The sequence below is a fragment of the Chiloscyllium punctatum genome, chromosome 32, assembly GCF_047496795.1.
Source record: "Chiloscyllium punctatum isolate Juve2018m chromosome 32, sChiPun1.3, whole genome shotgun sequence".
Classification (NCBI taxonomy): Eukaryota; Metazoa; Chordata; class Chondrichthyes; order Orectolobiformes; family Hemiscylliidae; genus Chiloscyllium; species Chiloscyllium punctatum.
Window position 1 is genome coordinate 78,186,024 of NC_092770.1, and position 16,149 is coordinate 78,202,172.

The window sequence follows — 16,149 nt, forward strand, 5'->3', positions numbered from 1 at the left end:
CTCGCCCTCTGTTTCAGCCACTCTGTTTCTCGCCTTCTGTTTCAGCCCCTCTGTTTCTCGCCCTCTGTTTCAGCCCCTCTGTTTAAGCCCCGCTGTTTCAGCTCCTCTGTTTCAGCCCCACTGTTTCTCGCCCTCTCTTTCAGCCCCTCTGTTTCTCGCCCTCTGTTTCAGCCCCTCTCTTTCTCGCCCTCTGTTTCAGCCCCTCTGTTTCTCGCCCTCTGTTTCAGCCCCTCTGTTTCTCGCCCTCAGTTTCTGCCCCTCTGTTTCAGCTCCTCTGTTTCAGCCCCTCTTTTTCTCACCCACTGTTTCAGCCCCTCTGCTTCTCGCCCTCTGTTTCAGCCCCTCTGTTTCAGCCCCTCTGTTTCTCACCCTCTGTTTCAGCCCCTCTGTTTCAGCCCCTCTGTTTCAGCCCCTCTGTTTCTCGCCCTCTGTTTCAGCCCCTCGGTTTCTCGCCCTCTGTTTCAGCCCCTCTGTTTCTACTCCTCTGTTTCAGCCCCTCTGTTTCTCGCCCTCTTATTCAGCCCCTCTGTTTCTCGCCCTCTGTTTCAGCCGCTCTGTTTGAGCCCCTCTGTTTCAGCCCCTCTGTTTCTCGCCCTCTGTTTCAGCCCCTCTGTTTCTCGCCCTCTGTTTCAGCCCCTCTGTTTCTCGCCCTCTGTTTCAGCCCCTCTGTTTCAGCCACTCTGTTTCTCGCCCGCTGTTTCAGCCCCTCGGTTTCTCGCCCTCTGTTTCAGCCCCTCTGTTTCAGTACCTCTGTTTCAGCCCCTCTGTTTCTCGCCCTCTGTTTCAGCCCCTCTGTTTCTCGCCCCCTGTTTCAGCCCCTCTGTTTCAGCCCCTCTGTTTCTCGCCCTCTGTTTCAGCCCCTCTGTTTCTCGCCCTCTGTTTCTCGCCCTCTGTTTCAGCCCCTCTGTTTCAGCCCCTCTGTTTCAGCCCCTCGGTTTCTCGTCCTCTGTTTCAGCCCCTCTGTTTCTCGCCCTCTGTTTCAGCCCCTCTGTTTCAGCCCTTCTGTTTCAGCGCCCTCTGTTTCAGCCCCTCTGTTTCTCGCCTTCAGTTTCTCGCCCTCTGTTTCTCGCCTTCTGTTTCAGCCCCTCTGTTTCAGCCCCTCTGTTTCAGCCCCTCGGTTTCTTGCCCTCTGTTTCAGCCCCTCTGTTTCTCGCCCTCTGTTTCAGCCCCTCTGTTTCAGCCCCTCGGTTTCTCGCCCTCTGTTTCAGCCCCTCTGTTTCAGCCCCTCTGTGTCAGCCCCTCTTTTTCAGCCCCCCTGTTTCTCGCCCCCTGTTTCTCGCCCCCTGTTTCTCACCCCCTGTTTCAGACCCTCTGTTTCAGCCCCTCTGTTTCTCGCCCCCTGTTTCAGCCCCTCTGTTTCAGCCCCTCTGTTTCTCGCCCTCTGTTTCAGCCCCTCATTTTCTCGCTCTCTGTTTCTCGCCCTCTGTTTCAGCCCCTCTGTTTCATCCCCTCTGTTTCAGCCCCTCTGTTTCTCGCCCTCTGTTTCAGCCCCTCTGTTTCAGCCCCTCTGTTTCAGCCCCTCTGTTTCTAGCCCTCTGTTTCAGCCCCTCTATTTCAGCCCCTCTGTTTCAGCCCCTCTGTTTCAGCCCCTCTGTTTCAGCCCCTCTGTTTCTCGCCCTCTGTTTCTCGCCCCCTGTTTCAGCCCCTCTGTTTCAGCCCCTCGGTTTCTCGCCCTCTGTTTCAACCCCTCTGTTTTAGCCCCTCTGTTTCATCCCCACTGTTTCAGCCCCTCGGTTTCTCGCCCTCTGTTTCAACCCCTCTGTTTCTCGCCCTCTGTTTCAGCCCCTCTGTTTCAGCCCCTCTGTTTAAGCCCCTCTGTTCAGACCCTCGGTTTCTCGCCCTCTGTTTCAGCCCCTCTGTTTCAGCCCCTCTGTTTCAGCCCCTCGGTTTCTCGTCCTCTGTTTCAGCCCCTCTGTTTCTCGCCCTCTGTTTCAGCCCCTCTGTTTCAGCCCTTCTGTTTCAGCCCCTCTGTTTCAGCCCCTCTGTTTCTCGCCTTCAGTTTCTCGCCCTCTGTTTCTCGCCTTCTGTTTCAGCCCCTCTGTTTCAGCCCCTCTGTTTCAGCCCCTCGGTTTCTTGCCCTCTGTTTCAGCCCCTCTGTTTCAGCCCCTCTGTGTCAGCCCCTCTTTTTCAGCCCCCCTGTTTCTCGCCCCCTGTTTCTCGCCCCCTGTTTCTCACCCCCTGTTTCAGACCCTCTGTTTCAGCCCCTCTGTTTCTCGCCCTCTGTTTCTCGCCCTCTGTTTCAGCCCCTCTGTTTCAGCCCCTCTGTTTCAGCCCCTCGGTTTCTCGTCCTCTGTTTCAGCCCCTCTGTTTCTCGCCCTCTGTTTCAACCCCTCTGTTTCTCGCCCTCTGTTTCAGTCCCTCTGTTTCAGCCCCTCTGTTTCAGCCCCTCTGTTTCAGCCCCACTGTTTCTCGCCCTCTGTTTCAGCCCCTCTGTTTCTCGCCCTCTGTTTCAGCCCCTCTGTTTCAGCCCCTCTGTTTCTCGCCCTCTGTTTCAGCCCCTCTGTTTCTCGCGCTCTATTTCAGCCCCTCTGTTTCAGCCCCTCTGTTTCAGCCCCTCTGTTTCAGCCGCTCTGTTTCTCGCCCTCTGTTTCAGCCACTCTGTTTCAGCCCCTCTGTTTCAGCCCCTCTGTTTCAGCGCCTCTGTTTCTCGCCCTCTGTTTCAGCCCCTCGGTTTCTCGCCCTCTGTTTCAGCCCCTCTGTTTCAGCCCCTCTGTTTCAGCCCCACTGTTTCTCGCCCTCTGTTTCAGCCCCTCTGTTTCTCGCCCTCTGTTTCAGCCCCTCGGTTTCTCGCCCTCTGTTTCAGCCCCTCTGTTTCAGCCCCTCTGTTTCAGCCCCTCTGTTTCTCGCCCTCTGTTTCAGCACCTCTGTTTCTCGCCCTCTGTTTCAGCCCCTCTGTTTCTCGCCCTCTGTTTCAGCACCTCGGTTTCTTGCCCTCTGTTTCAGCCCCTCTGTTTCTCGCCCTCTCTTTCAGCCCCTCTGTTTCAGCTCCTCTGTTTCAGCCCCTCTTTTTCTCACCCACTGTTTCAGCCCCTCTGCTTCTCGCCCTCTGTTTCAGCCCCTCAGTTTCAGCCCCTCTGTTTCTCACCCTCTGTTTCAGCCCCTCTGTTTCAGCCCCTCTGTTTCAGCCCCTCTGTTTCTCGCCCTCTGTTTCAGCCCCTCGGTTTCTCGCCCTCTGTTTCAGCCCCTCTGTTTCAGCTCCTCTGTTTCAGCCCCTCTGTTTCTCGCCCTCTTATTCAGCCCCTCTGTTTCTCGCCCTCTGTTTGAGCCCCTCTGTTTGAGCCCTTCTGTTTCAGCCCCTCTGTTTCTCGCCCTCTGTTTCAGCCCCTCTGTTTCAGCCCCTCTGTTTCTTGCCCTCTGTTTCAGGCCCTCTGTTTCTCGCCCTCTGTTTCAGCCCCTCGGTTTCTTGCCCTCTGTTTCAGCCTCTCTGTTTCAGCCCCTCTGTTTCAGCCCCTCTGTTTCTCTCCCTCGGTTTCAGCCCCTCGGTTTCTCGACCTCTGTTTAAGCCCCTCTGTTTCAGACCCTCGGTTTCTCGCCCTCTGTTTCAGCCCCACTGTTTCAGCTCTTCTGTTTCTCGCCCTCTGTTTCAGCCCCTCTGTTTCAGCCCCTCTGTTTCAGCCCCTCTGTTTCAGCCCCTCTGTTTCTCGCCCTCTGTTTCAGCCCCTCTGTTTCTCGCCCCCTGTTTCAGCCCCTCTGTTTCAGCCCCTCTGTTTCTCGCCCTCTGTTTCAGCCCCTCTGTTTCTCGCCCTCTGTATCTCGCCCTCTGTTTCAGCCCCTCTGTTTCAGCCCCTCTGTTTCAGCCCCTCGTTTTCTCGTCCTCTGTTTCAGCCCCTCTGTTTCTCGCCCTCTGTTTCAGCCCCTCTGTTTCAGCCCTTTTGTTTCAGCGCCCTCTGTTTCAGCCCCTCTGTTTCTCGCCTTCAGTTTCTCGCCCTCTGTTTCTCGCCTTCTGTTTCAGCCCCTCTGTTTCAGCCCCTCTGTTTCAGCCCCTCGGTTTCTTGCCCTCTGTTTCAGCCCCTCTGTTTCTCGCCCTCTGTTTCAGCCCCTCTGTTTCAGCCCCTCGGTTTCTCGCCCTCTGTTTCAGCCCCTCTGTTTCAGCCCCGCTGTGTCAGCCCCTCTTTTTCAGCCCCCCTGTTTCTCGCCCCCTGTTTCTCGCCCCCTGTTTCTCACCCCCTGTTTCAGACCGTCTGTTTCAGACCCTCTGTTTCTCGCCACCTGTTTCAGCCCCTCTGTTTCAGCCCCTCTGTTTCTCGCCCTCTGTTTCAGCCCCTCAGTTTCTCGCCCTCTGTTTCTCGCCCTCTGTTTCAGCCCGTCTGTTTCATCCCCTCTGTTTCAGCCCCTCTGTTTCTCGCCCTCTGTTTCAGCCCCTCTGTTTCAGCCCCTCTGTTTCAGCCCCTCTGTTTCTAGCCCTCTGTTTCAGCCCCTCTATTTCAGCCCCTCTGTTTCAGCCCCTCTGTTTCAGCCCCTCTGTTTCAGCCCCTCTGTTTCTCGCCCTCTGTTTCTCGCCCCCTGTTTCAGCCCCTCTGTTTCAGCCCCTCGGTTTCTCGCCCTCTGTTTCAACCCCTCTGTTTTAGCCCCTCTGTTTCAGCCCCACTGTTTCAGCCCCTCGGTTTCTCGCCCTCTGTTTCAACCCCTCTGTTTCTCGCCCTCTGTTTCAGCCCCTCTGTTTCAGCCCCTTTGTTTAAGCCCCTCTGTTCAGACCCTCGGTTTCTCGCCCTCTGTTTCAGCCCCTCTGTTTCAGCCCCTCTGTTTCAGCCCCTCGGTTTCTCGTCCTCTGTTTCAGCCCCTCTGTTTCTCGCCCTCTGTTTCAGCCCCTCTGTTTCAGCCCTTCTGTTTCAGCCCCTCTGTTTCAGCCCCTCTGTTTCTCGCCTTCAGTTTCTCGCCCTCTGTTTCTCGCCTTCTGTTTCAGCCCCTCTGTTTCAGCCCCTCTGTTTCAGCCCCTCGGTTTCTTGCCCTCTGTTTCAGCCCCTCTGTTTCAGCCCCTCTGTTTCAGCCCCTCTGTTTCAGCCCCTCGGTTTCTCGCCCTCTGTTTCAGCCCCACCCTTTCAGCCCCTCTGTGTCAGCCCCTCTTTTTCAGCCCCCCGTTTCTCGCCCCCTGTTTCTCGCCCCCTGTTTCTCACCCCTTGTTTCAGACCCTCTGTTTCAGCCCCTCTGTTTCTCGCCCTCTGTTTCTCGCCCTCTGTTTCAGCCCCTCTGTTTCAGCCCCTCTGTTTCAGCCCCTCGGTTTCTCGTCCTCTGTTTCAGCCCCTCTGTTTCTCGCCCTCTGTTTCAGCCCCTCTGTTTCAGCCCTTCTGTTTCAGCCCCTCTGTTTCAGCCCCTCTGTTTCAGCCCCTCTGTTTCTCGCCCTCTGTTTCAGCCCCTCTGTTTCTCGCCCTCTGTTTCAGTCCCTCTGTTTCAGCCCCTCTGTTTCAGCCCCTCTGTTTCAGCCCCACTGTTTCTCGCCCTCTGTTTCAGCCCATCTGTTTCTCGCCCTCTGTTTCAGCCCCTCTGTTTCAGCCCCTCTGTTTCTCTCCCTCTGTTTCAGCCCCCCTGTTTCTCGCGCTCTATTTCAGCCCCTCTGTTTCAGCCCCTCTGTTTCAGCCCCTCTGTTTCAGCCGCTCTGTTTCTCGCCCTCTGTTTCAGCCACTCTGTTTCAGCCCCTCTGTTTCAGCCCCTCTGTTTCAGCCCCTCTGTTTCTCGCCCTCTGTTTCAGCTCCTCGGTTTCTCGCCCTCTGTTTCAGCCCCTCTGTTTCAGCCCCTCTGTTTCAGCCCCACTGTTTCTCGCCCTCTGTTTCAGCCCCTCTAGTTCTCGCCCTCTGTTTCAGCCCCTCAGTTTCTCGCCCTCTGTTTCAGGCCCTCTGTTTCAGCCCCTCTGTTTCAGCCCCTCTGTTTCTCGCCCTCTGTTTCAGCACCTCTGTTTCTCGCACTCTGTTTCAGCCCCTCTGTTTCTCGCCCTCTGTTTCAGCACCTCGGTTTCTTGCCCACTGTTTCAGCCCCTCTGTTTCTGGCCCTCTCCTTCAGCCCCTCTGTTTCAGCTCCTCTGTTTCAGCCCCTCTTTTTCTCACCCACTGTTTCAGCCCCTCTGCTTCTCGCCCTCTGTTTCAGCCCCTCAGTTTCAGCCCCTCTGTTTCTCACCCTATGTTTCAGCCCCTCTGTTTCAGCCCCTCTGTTTCAGCCCCTCTGTTTCTCGCCCTCTGTTTCAGCCCCTCGGTTTCCCGCCCTCTGTTTCAGCCCCTCTGTTTCAGCTCCTCTGTTTCAGCCCCTCTGTTTCTCGCCCTCTTATTCAGCCCCTCTGTTTCTCGCCCTCTGTTTGAGCCCCTCTGTTTGAGCCCCTCTGTTTCAGCCCCTCTGTTTCTCGCCCTCTGTTTCAGCCCCTCTGTTTCAGCCCCTCTGTTTCTTGCCCTCTGTTTCAGCCCCTCTGTTTCTCGCCCTCTGTTTGAGCCCCTCTGTTTCTCGCCCTCTGTTTCAGCCCCTCTGTTTCAGCCCCTCTGTTTCTCGCCCTTTGTTTCAGCCCCTCGGTTTCTTGCCCTCTGTTTCAGCCTCTCTGTTTCAGCCCCTCTGTTTCAGCCCCTCTGTTTCTCGCCCTCGGTTTCAGCCCCTCGGTTTCTCGACCACTGTTTCAGCCCCTCTGTTTCAGACCCTCGGTTTCTCGCCCTCTGTTTCAGCCCCACTGTTTCAGCCCTTCTGTTTCTCGCCCTCTGTTTCAGCCCCTCTGTTTCAGCCCCTCTGTTTCAGCCCCTCTGTTTCAGCCCCTCTGTTTCTCGCCCTCTGTTTCAGCCCCTCTGTTTCTCGCCCTCTGATTCTCGCCCTCTGTTTCAGCCCCTCTGTTTCAGCCCCTCTGTTTCAGCCCCTCGGTTTCTCGCCCTCTGTTTCAGCCCCTCTGTTTCTTGCCCTCTGTTTCAGCCCCTCTATTTCAGCCCTTCTGTTTCAGCCCCTCTGTTTCAGCCCCTCTGTTTCTCGCCCTCTGTTTCTCGCCCTCTGTTTCTCGCCTTCTGTTTCAGCCCCTCTGTTTCAGCCCCTCGGTTTCAGCCCCTCGGTTTCAGCCCCTCGGTTTCTCGCCCTCTGTTTCAGCCTTACTGTTTGTCGCCCTCTGTTTCAGCCCCTCTGTTTCAGCCCCCTGTTTTTCGCCCTCTGTTTCAGCCCCTCTGTTTCAGCCCCTCTGTTTCAGCCCCTCTGTTTCTCGCCCTCTGTTTCTCGCCCCCTGTTTCAGCCCCTCTGTTTCAGCCCCTCGGTTTCTCGCCCTCTGTTTCAGCCCCTCTGTTTCAGTCCCACTGTTTCAGCCCCTCTGTTTCTCGCCCTCTGTTTCAGCCCCTCTGTTTCAGCCCCTCTGTTTCTAGCCCTCTGTTTCAGCCCCTCTGTTTCAGCCCCCTGTTTCAGCCCCTCTGTTTCTCGCCCTCTGTTTCAGCCCCTCTGTTTCAGTCCCTCTGTTTCAGCCCCTCTGATTCTCGCCCTCTGTTTCAGCCCCTCTGTTTCTCGCCCTCTGTTTCAGCCCCTCTGTTTCTCGCCCTATGTTTCAGCCCCTCTGTTTCAGCCCCTCTGTTTCAGCACCTCTGTTTCTCGCCCTCTGTTTCTCGCCCACTGTTTCAGCCCCTCTGTTTCAGCCCCTCTGTTTCAGCCCCTCTGTTTCTTGCCCTCTGTTTCTCGCCCTATGTTTCAGCCCCTCTGTTTCAGCCCCTCTGTTTCTCGCCCTCTGTTTCAGCCCCTCGGTTTCTCGCCCTCTGTTTCAGCCCCTCTGTTTCAGCCCCTCTGTTTCTAGTCCTCTGTTTCAGCCCCTCTGTTTCAGCCCCCTGTTTCTCGCCCTCTGTTTCAGCCCCTCTGTTTCAGCCCCTCTGTTTCAGCTCCTCTGTTTCTCGCCCTCTGTTTGAGCCCCTCTGTTTCGCGCCCTCTGTTTCAGCCCTTCTGTTTCCCGCCCTCTGTTTCTCGCCCTCTGTTTCAGCCCCTCTGTTTCTCGCCCTCTGTTTCAGCCCCTCTGTTTCAGCCCCTCTGTTTCAGCCCTCTGTTTCTCGCCCTCTGTTTCAGCCCCTCTGTTTCAGTCCCTCTGTTTCAGCCCCTCTGTTTCTCGCCCCCTGTTTCAGCCCCTTTGTTTCAGCCCCTCTGTTTCAGCCCCCTGTTTCTCGCCCTCTGTTTCAGCCCTTCTGTTTCAGCCCCTCTGTTTCAGCCCCTCTGTTTCTCGCCCTCTGTTTCAGCCACTCTGTTTCTCGCCTTCTGTTTCAGCCCCTCTGTTTCTCGCCCTCTGTTTCAGCCCCTCTGTTTCAGCCCCGCTGTTTCAGCTCCTCTGTTTCAGCCCCACTGTTTCTCGCCCTCTCTTTCAGCCCCTCTGTTTCTCGCCCTCTGTTTCAGCCCCTCTCTTTCTCGCCCTCTGTTTCAGCCCCTCTGTTTCTCGCCCTCTGTTTCAGCCCCTCTGTTTCTCGCCCTCAGTTTCTGCCCCTCTGTTTCAGCTCCTCTGTTTCAGCCCCTCTTTTTCTCACCCACTGTTTCATCCCCTCTGCTTCTCGCCCTCTGTTTCAGCCCCTCTGTTTCAGCCCCTCTGTTTCTCACCCTCTGTTTCAGCCCCTCTGTTTCAGCCCCTCTGTTTCAGCCCCTCTGTTTCAGCCCCCCTGTTTCTCGCCCTCTGTTTCAGCCCCTCGGTTTCTCGCCCTCTGTTTCAGCCCCTCTGTTTCTACTCCTCTGTTTCAGCCCCTCTGTTTCTCGCCCTCTTATTCAGCCCCTCTGTTTCTCGCCCTCTGTTTCAGCCGCTCTGTTTGAGCCCCTCTGTTTCAGCCCCTCTGTTTCTCGCCCTCTGTTTCAGCCCCTCTGTTTCTCGCCCTCTGTTTCAGCCCCTCTGTTTCTCGCCCTCTGTTTCAGCCCCTCTGTTTCAGCCACTCTGTTTCTCGCCCGCTGTTTCAGCCCCTCGGTTTCTCGCCCTCTGTTTCAGCCCCTCTGTTTCAGCCCCTCTGTTTCAGCCCCTCTGTTTCTCGCCCTCTGTTTTAGCCCCTCTGTTTCTCGCCCCCTGTTTCAGCCCCTCTGTTTCAGCCCCTCTGTTTCTCGCCCTCTGTTTCAGCCCCTCTGTTTCTCGCCCTCTGTTTCTCGCCCTCTGTTTCAGCCCCTCTGTTTCAGCCCTTCTGTTTCAGCCCCTCTGTTTCTCGTCCTCTGTTTCAGCCCCTCTGTTTCTCGCCCTCTGTTTCAGCCCCTCTGTTTCAGCCCTTCTGTTTCAGCGCCCTCTGTTTCAGCCCCTCTGTTTCTCGCCTTCAGTTTCTCGCCCTCTGTTTCTCGCCTTCTGTTTCAGCCTCTCTGTTTCAGCCCCTCTGTTTCAGCCCCTCGGTTTCTTGCCCTCTGTTTCAGCCCCTCTGTTTCTCGCCCTCTGTTTCAGCCCCTCTGTTTCAGCCCCTTGGTTTCTCGCCCTCTGTTTCAGCCCCTCTGTTTCAGCCCCTCTGTGTCAGCCCCTCTTTTTCAGCCCCCCTGTTTCTCGCCCCCTGTTTCTCGCCCCCTGTTTCTCACCCCCTGTTTCAGACCCTCTGTTTCAGCCCCTCTGTTTCTCGCCCCCTGTTTCAGCCCCTCTGTTTCAGCCCCTCTGTTTCTCGCCCTCTGTTTCAGCCCCTCAGTTTCTCGCCCTCTGTTTCTCGCCCTCTGTTTCAGCCCCTCTGTTTCATCCCCTCTGTTTCAGCCCCTCTGTTTCTCGCCCTCTGTTTCAGCCCCTCTGTTTCAGCCCCTCTGTTTCAGCCCCTCTGTTTCTAGCCCTCTGTTTCAGCCCCTCTATTTCAGCCCCTCTGTTTCAGCCCCTCTGTTTCAGCCCCTCTGTTTCAGCCCCTCTGTTTCTCGCCCTCTGTTTCTCGCCCCCTGTTTCAGCCCCTCTGTTTCAGCCCCTCGGTTTCTCGCCCTCTGTTTCAACCCCTCTGTTTTAGCCCCTCTGTTTCAGCCCCACTGTTTCAGCCCCTCGGTTTCTCGCCCTCTGTTTCAACCCCTCTGTTTCTCGCCCTCTGTTTCAGCCCCGCTGTTTCAGCCCCTCTGTTTAAGCCCCTCTGTTCAGACCCTCGGTTTCTCGCCCTCTGTTTCAGCCCCTCTGTTTCAGCCCCTCTGTTTCAGCCTCTCTGTTTCTTGCCCTCTGTTTCAGCCCCTCTGTTTCTCGCCCTCTGTTTCAGCCCCTCTGTTTCTCGCCCTCTGTTTCAGCCCCTCTGTTACAGCCACTCTGTTTCTCGCCCAGTGTTTCAGCCCCTCGGTTTCTCGCCCTCTGTTTCAGCCCCTCTGTTTCAGCCCCTCTGTTTCAGCCCCTCTGTTTCTCGCCCCCTGTTTCAGCCCCTCTGTTTCAGCCCCTCTGTTTCTCGCCCCGTGTTGCAGCCCCTCTGTTCCTCGCCCTCTGTTTCAGCCCCTCTGTTTCTCGCCCTCTGTTTCTCTCCCTCTGTTTCAGCCCCTCTGTTTCAGCCCCTCTGTTTCAGCCCCTCGGTTTCTCGTCCTCTGTTTCAGCCCCTCTGTTTCTCGCCCTCTGTTTCAGCCCCTCTGTTTCAGCCCTTCTGTTTCAGCCCCTCTGTTTCAGCCCCTCTGTTTCTCGCCTTCAGTTTCTCGCCCTCTGTTTCTCGCCTTCTGTTTCAGCCCCTCTGTTTCAGCCCCTCTGTTTCAGCCCCTCGGTTTCTTGCCCTCTGTTTCTCGCCCTCTGTTTCTCGCCCTCTGTTTCAGCCCCTCTGTTTCAGCCCCTCGGTTTCTCGCCCTCTGTTTCAGCCCCTCTGTTTCAGCCCCTCTGTTTCAGCCCCTCTGTTTCTCGCCCTCTGTTTCTCGCCCCCTGTTTCAGCCCCTTTGTTTCAGCCCTTCTGTTTCAGCCCCTCTGTTTCAGCCCCTCTGTTTCTCGCCTTCAGTATCTCGCCCTCTGTTTCTCGCCTTCTGTTTCAGCCCCTCTGTTTCAGCCCCTCTGTTTCAGCCCCTCGGTTTCTTGCCCTCTGTTTCAGCCCCTCTGTTTCTCGCCCTCTGTTTCAGCCCCTCTGTTTCAGCCCCTCGGTTTCTCGCCCTCTGTTTCAGCCCCTCTGTTTCAGCCCCTCTGTTTCAGCCCCTCTGTTTCAGCTCCTCTGTTTCTCGCCCGCTGTTTGAGCCCCTCTGTTTCGCGCCCTCTGTTTCAGCCCTTCTGTTTCCCGCCCTCTGTTTCTCGCCCTCTGTTTCAGCCCCTCTGTTTCTCGCCCTCTGTTTCAGCCCCTCTGTTTCAGCCCCTCTGTTTCAGCCCTCTGTTTCTCGCCCTCTGTTTCAGCCCCTCTGTTTCAGCCCCTCTGTTTCAGTTCCTCTGTTTCAGCCCCTCTGTTTCTCGCCCCCTGTTTCAGCCCCTTTGTTTCAGCCCCTCTGTTTCAGCCCCCTGTTTCTCGCCCTCTGTTTCAGCCCTTCTGTTTCAGCCCCTCTGTTTCAGCCCCTCTGTTTCTCGCCCTCTGTTTCAGCCACTCTGTTTCTCGCCTTCTGTTTCAGCCCCTCTGTTTCTCGCCCTCTGTTTCAGCCCCTCTGTTTCAGCTCCGCTGTTTCAGCTCCTCTGTTTCAGCCCCACTGTTTCTCGCCCTCTCTTTCAGCCCCTCTGTTTCTCGCCCTCTGTTTCAGCCCCTCTCTTTCTCGCCCTCTGTTTCAGCCCCTCTGTTTCTCGCCCTCTGTTTCAGCCCCTCTGTTTCTCGCCATCAGTTTCTGCCCCTCTGTTTCAGCTCCTCTGTTTCAGCCCCTCTTTTTCTCACCCACTGTTTCATCCCCTCTGCTTCTCGCCCTCTGTTTCAGCCCCTCTGTTTCAGCCCCTCTGTTTCTCACCCTCTGTTTCAGCCCCTCTGTTTCAGCCCCTCTGTTTCAGCCCCTCTGTTTCAGCCCCTCTGTTTCTCGCCCTCTGTTTCAGCCCCTCGGTTTCTGGCCCTCTGTTTCAGCCCCTCTGTTTCTACTCCTCTGTTTCAGCCCCTCTGTTTCTCGCCCTCTTATTCAGCCCCTCTGTTTCTCGCCCTCTGTTTCAGCCGCTCTGTTTGAGCCCCTCTGTTTCAGGCCCTCTGTTTCTCGCCCTCTGTTTCAGCCCCTCTGTTTCTCGCCCTCTGTTTCAGCCCCTCTGTTTCTCGCCCTCTGTTTCAGCCCCTCTGTTTCAGCCACTCTGTTTCTCGCCCGCTGTTTCAGCCCCTCGGTTTCTCGCCCTCTGTTTCAGCCCCTCTGTTTCAGCCCCTCTGTTTCAGCCCCTCTGTTTCTCGCCCTCTGTTTCAGCCCCTGTGTTTCTCGCCCCCTGTTTCAGCCCCTCTGTTTCAGCCCCTCTGTTTCTCGCCCTCTGTTTCAGCCCCTCTGTTTCTCGCCCTCTGTTTCTCGCCCTCTGTTTCAGCCCCTCTGTTTCAGCCCCTCTGTTTCAGCCCCTCTGTTTCTCGTCCTCTGTTTCAGCCCCTCTGTTTCTCGCCCTCTGTTTCAGCCCCTCTGTTTCAGCCCTTCTGTTTCAGCGCCCTCTGTTTCAGCCCCTCTGTTTCTCGCCTTCAGTTTCTCGCCCTCTGTTTCTCGCCTTCTGTTTCAGCCTCTCTGTTTCAGCCCCTCTGTTTCAGCCCCTCGGTTTCTTGCCCTCTGTTTCAGCCCCTCTGTTTCTCGCCCTCTGTTTCAGCCCCTCTGTTTCAGCCCCTTGGTTTCTCGCCCTCTGTTTCAGCCCCTCTGTTTCAGCCCCTCTGTGTCAGCCCCTCTTTTTCAGCCCCCCTGTTTCTCGCCCCCTGTTTCTCGCCCCCTGTTTCTCACCCCCTGTTTCAGACCCTCTGTTTCAGCCCCTCTGTTTCTCGCCCCCTGTTTCAGCCCCTCTGTTTCAGACCCTCTGTTTCTCGCCCTCTGTTTCAGCCCCTCAGTTTCTCGCACTCTGTTTCTCGCCCTCTGTTTCAGCCCCTCTGTTTCATCCCCTCTGTTTCAGCCCCTCTGTTTCTCGCCCTCTGTTTCAGCCCCTCTGTTTCAGCCCCTCTGTTTCAGCCCCTCTGTTTCTAGCCCTCTGTTTCAGCCCCTCTATTTCAGCCCCTCTGTTTCAGCCCCTCTGTTTCAGCCCCTCTGTTTCAGCCCCTCTGTTTCTCGCCCTCTGTTTCTCGCCCCCTGTTTCAGCCCCTCTGTTTCAGCCCCTCGGTTTCTCGCCCTCTGTTTCAACCCCTCTGTTTTAGCCCCTCTGTTTCAGCCCCACTGTTTCAGCCCCTCGGTTTCTCGCCCTCTGTTTCAACCCCTCTGTTTCTCGCCCTCTGTTTCAGCCCCGCTGTTTCAGCCCCTCTGTTTAAGCCCCTCTGTTCAGAGCCTCGGTTTCTCGCCCTCTGTTTCAGCCCCTCTGTTTCAGCCCCTCTGTTTCAGCCCCTCTGTTTCTTGCCCTCTGTTTCAGCCCCTCTGTTTTCGCCCTCTGTTTCAGCCCCTCTGTTTCTCGCCCTCTGTTTCAGCCCCTCTGTTACAGCCACTCTGTTTCTCGCCCGGTGTTTCAGCCCCTCGGTTTCTCGCCCTCTGTTTCAGCCCCTCTGTTTCAGCCCCTCTGTTTCAGCCCCTCTGTTTCTCGCCCTCTGTTTCAGCCCCTCTGTTTCTCGCCCCCTGTTTCAGCCCCTCTGTTTCAGCCCCTCTGTTTCTCGGCCCCTGTTTCAGCCCCTCTGTTTCTCGCCCTCTGTTTCAGCCCCTCTGTTTCTCGCCCTCTGTTTCTCTCCCTCTGTTTCAGCCCCTCTGTTTCAGCCCCTCTGTTTCAGCCCCTCGGTTTCTCGTCCTCTGTTTCAGCCCCTCTGTTTCTCGCCCTCTGTTTCAGCCCCTCTGTTTCAGCCCTTCTGTTTCAGCCCCTCTGTTTCAGCCCCTCTGTTTCTCGCCTTCAGTTTCTCGCCCTCTGTTTCTCGCCTTCTGTTTCAGCCCCTCTGTTTCAGCCCCTCTGTTTCAGCCCCTCGGTTTCTTGCCCTCTGTTTCTCGCCCTCTGTTTCTCGCCCTCTGTTTCAGCCCCTCTGTTTCAGCCCCTCGGTTTCTCGCCCTCTGTTTCAGCCCCTCTGTTTCAGCCCCTCTGTTTCAGCCCCTCTGTTTCAGCCCCTCTGTTTCTCGCCCTCTGTTTCAGCCCCTTTGTTTCAGCCCTTCTGTTTCAGCCCCTCTGTTTCAGCCCCTCTGTTTCTCGCCTTCAGTATCTCGCCCTCTGTTTCTCGCCTTCTGTTTCAGCCCCTCTGTTTCAGCCCCTCTGTTTCAGCCCCTCGGTTTCTTGCCCTCTGTTTCAGCCCCTCTGTTTCTCGCCCTCTGTTTCAGCCCCTCTGTTTCAGCCCCTCGGTTTCTCGCCCTCTGTTTCAGCCCCTCTGTTTCAGCCCCTCTGTTTCAGCCCCTCTGTTTCAGCTCCTCTGTTTCTCGCCCTCTGTTTGAGCCCCTCTGTTTCGCGCCCTCTGTTTCAGCCCTTCTGTTTCCCGCCCTCTGTTTCTCGCCCTCTGTTTCAGCCCCTCTGTTTCTCGCCCTCTGTTTCAGCCCCTCTGTTTCAGCCCCTCTGTTTCAGCCCTCTGTTTCTCGCCCTCTGTTTCAGCCCCTCTGTTTCAGCCCCTCTGTTTCAGTCCCTCTGTTTCAGCCCCTCTGTTTCTCGCCCCCTGTTTCAGCCCCTTTGTTTCAGCCCCTCTGTTTCAGCCCCCTGTTTCTCGCCCTCTGTTTCAGCCCTTCTGTTTCAGCCCCTCTGTTTCAGCCCCTCTGTTTCTCGCCCTCTGTTTCAGCCACTCTGTTTCTCGCCTTCTGTTTCAGCCCCTCTGTTTCTCGCCCTCTGTTTCAGCCCCTCTGTTTCAGCCCCGCTGTTTCAGCTCCTCTGTTTCAGCCCCACTGTTTCTCGCCCTCTCTTTCAGCCCCTCTGTTTCTCGCCCTCTGTTTCAGCCCCTCTCTTTCTCGCCCTCTGTTTCAGCCCCTCTGTTTCTCGCCCTCTGTTTCAGCCCCTCTGTTTCTCGCCCTCAGTTTCTGCCCCTCTGTTTCAGCTCCTCTCTTTCAGCCCCTCTTTTTCTCACCCACTGTTTCATCCCCTCTGCTTCTCGCCCTCTGTTTCAGCCCCTCTGTTTCAGCCCCTCTGTTTCTCACCCTCTGTTTCAGCCCCTCTGTTTCAGCCCCTCTGTTTCAGCCCCTCTGTTTCAGCCCCTCTGTTTCTCGCCCTCTGTTTCAGCCCCTCGGTTTCTCGCCCTCTGTTTCAGCCCCTCTGTTTCTACTCCTCTGTTTCAGCCCCTCTGTTTCTCGCCCTCTTATTCAGCCCCTCTGTTTCTCGCCCTCTGTTTCAGCCGCTCTGTTTGAGCCCCTCTGTTTCAGGCCCTCTGTTTCTCGCCCTCTGTTTCAGCCCCTCTGTTTCTCGCCCTCTGTTTCAGCCCCTCTGTTTCTCGCCCTCTGTTTCAGCCCCTCTGTTTCAGCCACTCTGTTTCTCGCCCGCTGTTTCAGCCCCTCGGTTTCTCGCCCTCTGTTTCAGCCCCTCTGTTTCAGCCCCTCTGTTTCAGCCCCTCTGTTTCTCGCCCTCTGTTTCAGCCCCTCTGTTTCTCGCCCCCTGTTTCAGCCCCTCTGTTTCAGCCCCTCTGTTTCTCGCCCTCTGTTTCAGCCCCTCTGTTTCTCGCCCTCTGTTTCTCGCCCTCTGTTTCAGCCCCTCTGTTTCAGCCCCTCTGTTTCAGCCCCTCTGTTTCTCGTCCTCTGTTTCAGCCCCTCTGTTTCTCGCCCTCTGTTTCAGCCCCTCTGTTTCAGCCCTTCTGTTTCAGCGCCCTCTGTTTCAGCCCCTCTGTTTCTCGCCTTCAGTTTCTCGCCCTCTGTTTCTCGCCTTCTGTTTCAGCCTCTCTGTTTCAGCCCCTCTGTTTCAGCCCCTCGGTTTCTTGCCCTCTGTTTCAGCCCCTCTGTTTCTCGCCCTCTGTTTCAGCCCCTCTGTTTCAGCCCCTTGGTTTCTCGCCCTCTGTTTCAGCCCCTCTGTTTCAGCCCCTCTGTGTCAGCCCCTCTTTTTCAGCCCCCCTGTTTCTCGCCCCCTGTTTCTCGCCCCCTGTTTCTCACCCCCTGTTTCAGACCCTCTGTTTCAGCCCCTCTGTTTCTCGCCCCCTGTTTCAGCCAGTCTGTTTCAGCCCCTCTGTTTCTCGCCCTCTGTTTCAGCCCCTCTGTTTCTCGCCCTCTGTTTCTCGCCCTCTGTTTCAGCCCCTCTGTTTCAGCCCCTCTGTTTCAGCCCCTCTGTTTCTCGCCCTCTGTTTCAGCCCCTCTGTTTCAGCCCCTCTGTTTCAGCCCCTCTGTTTCTAGCCCTCTGTTTCAGCCCCTCTATTTCAG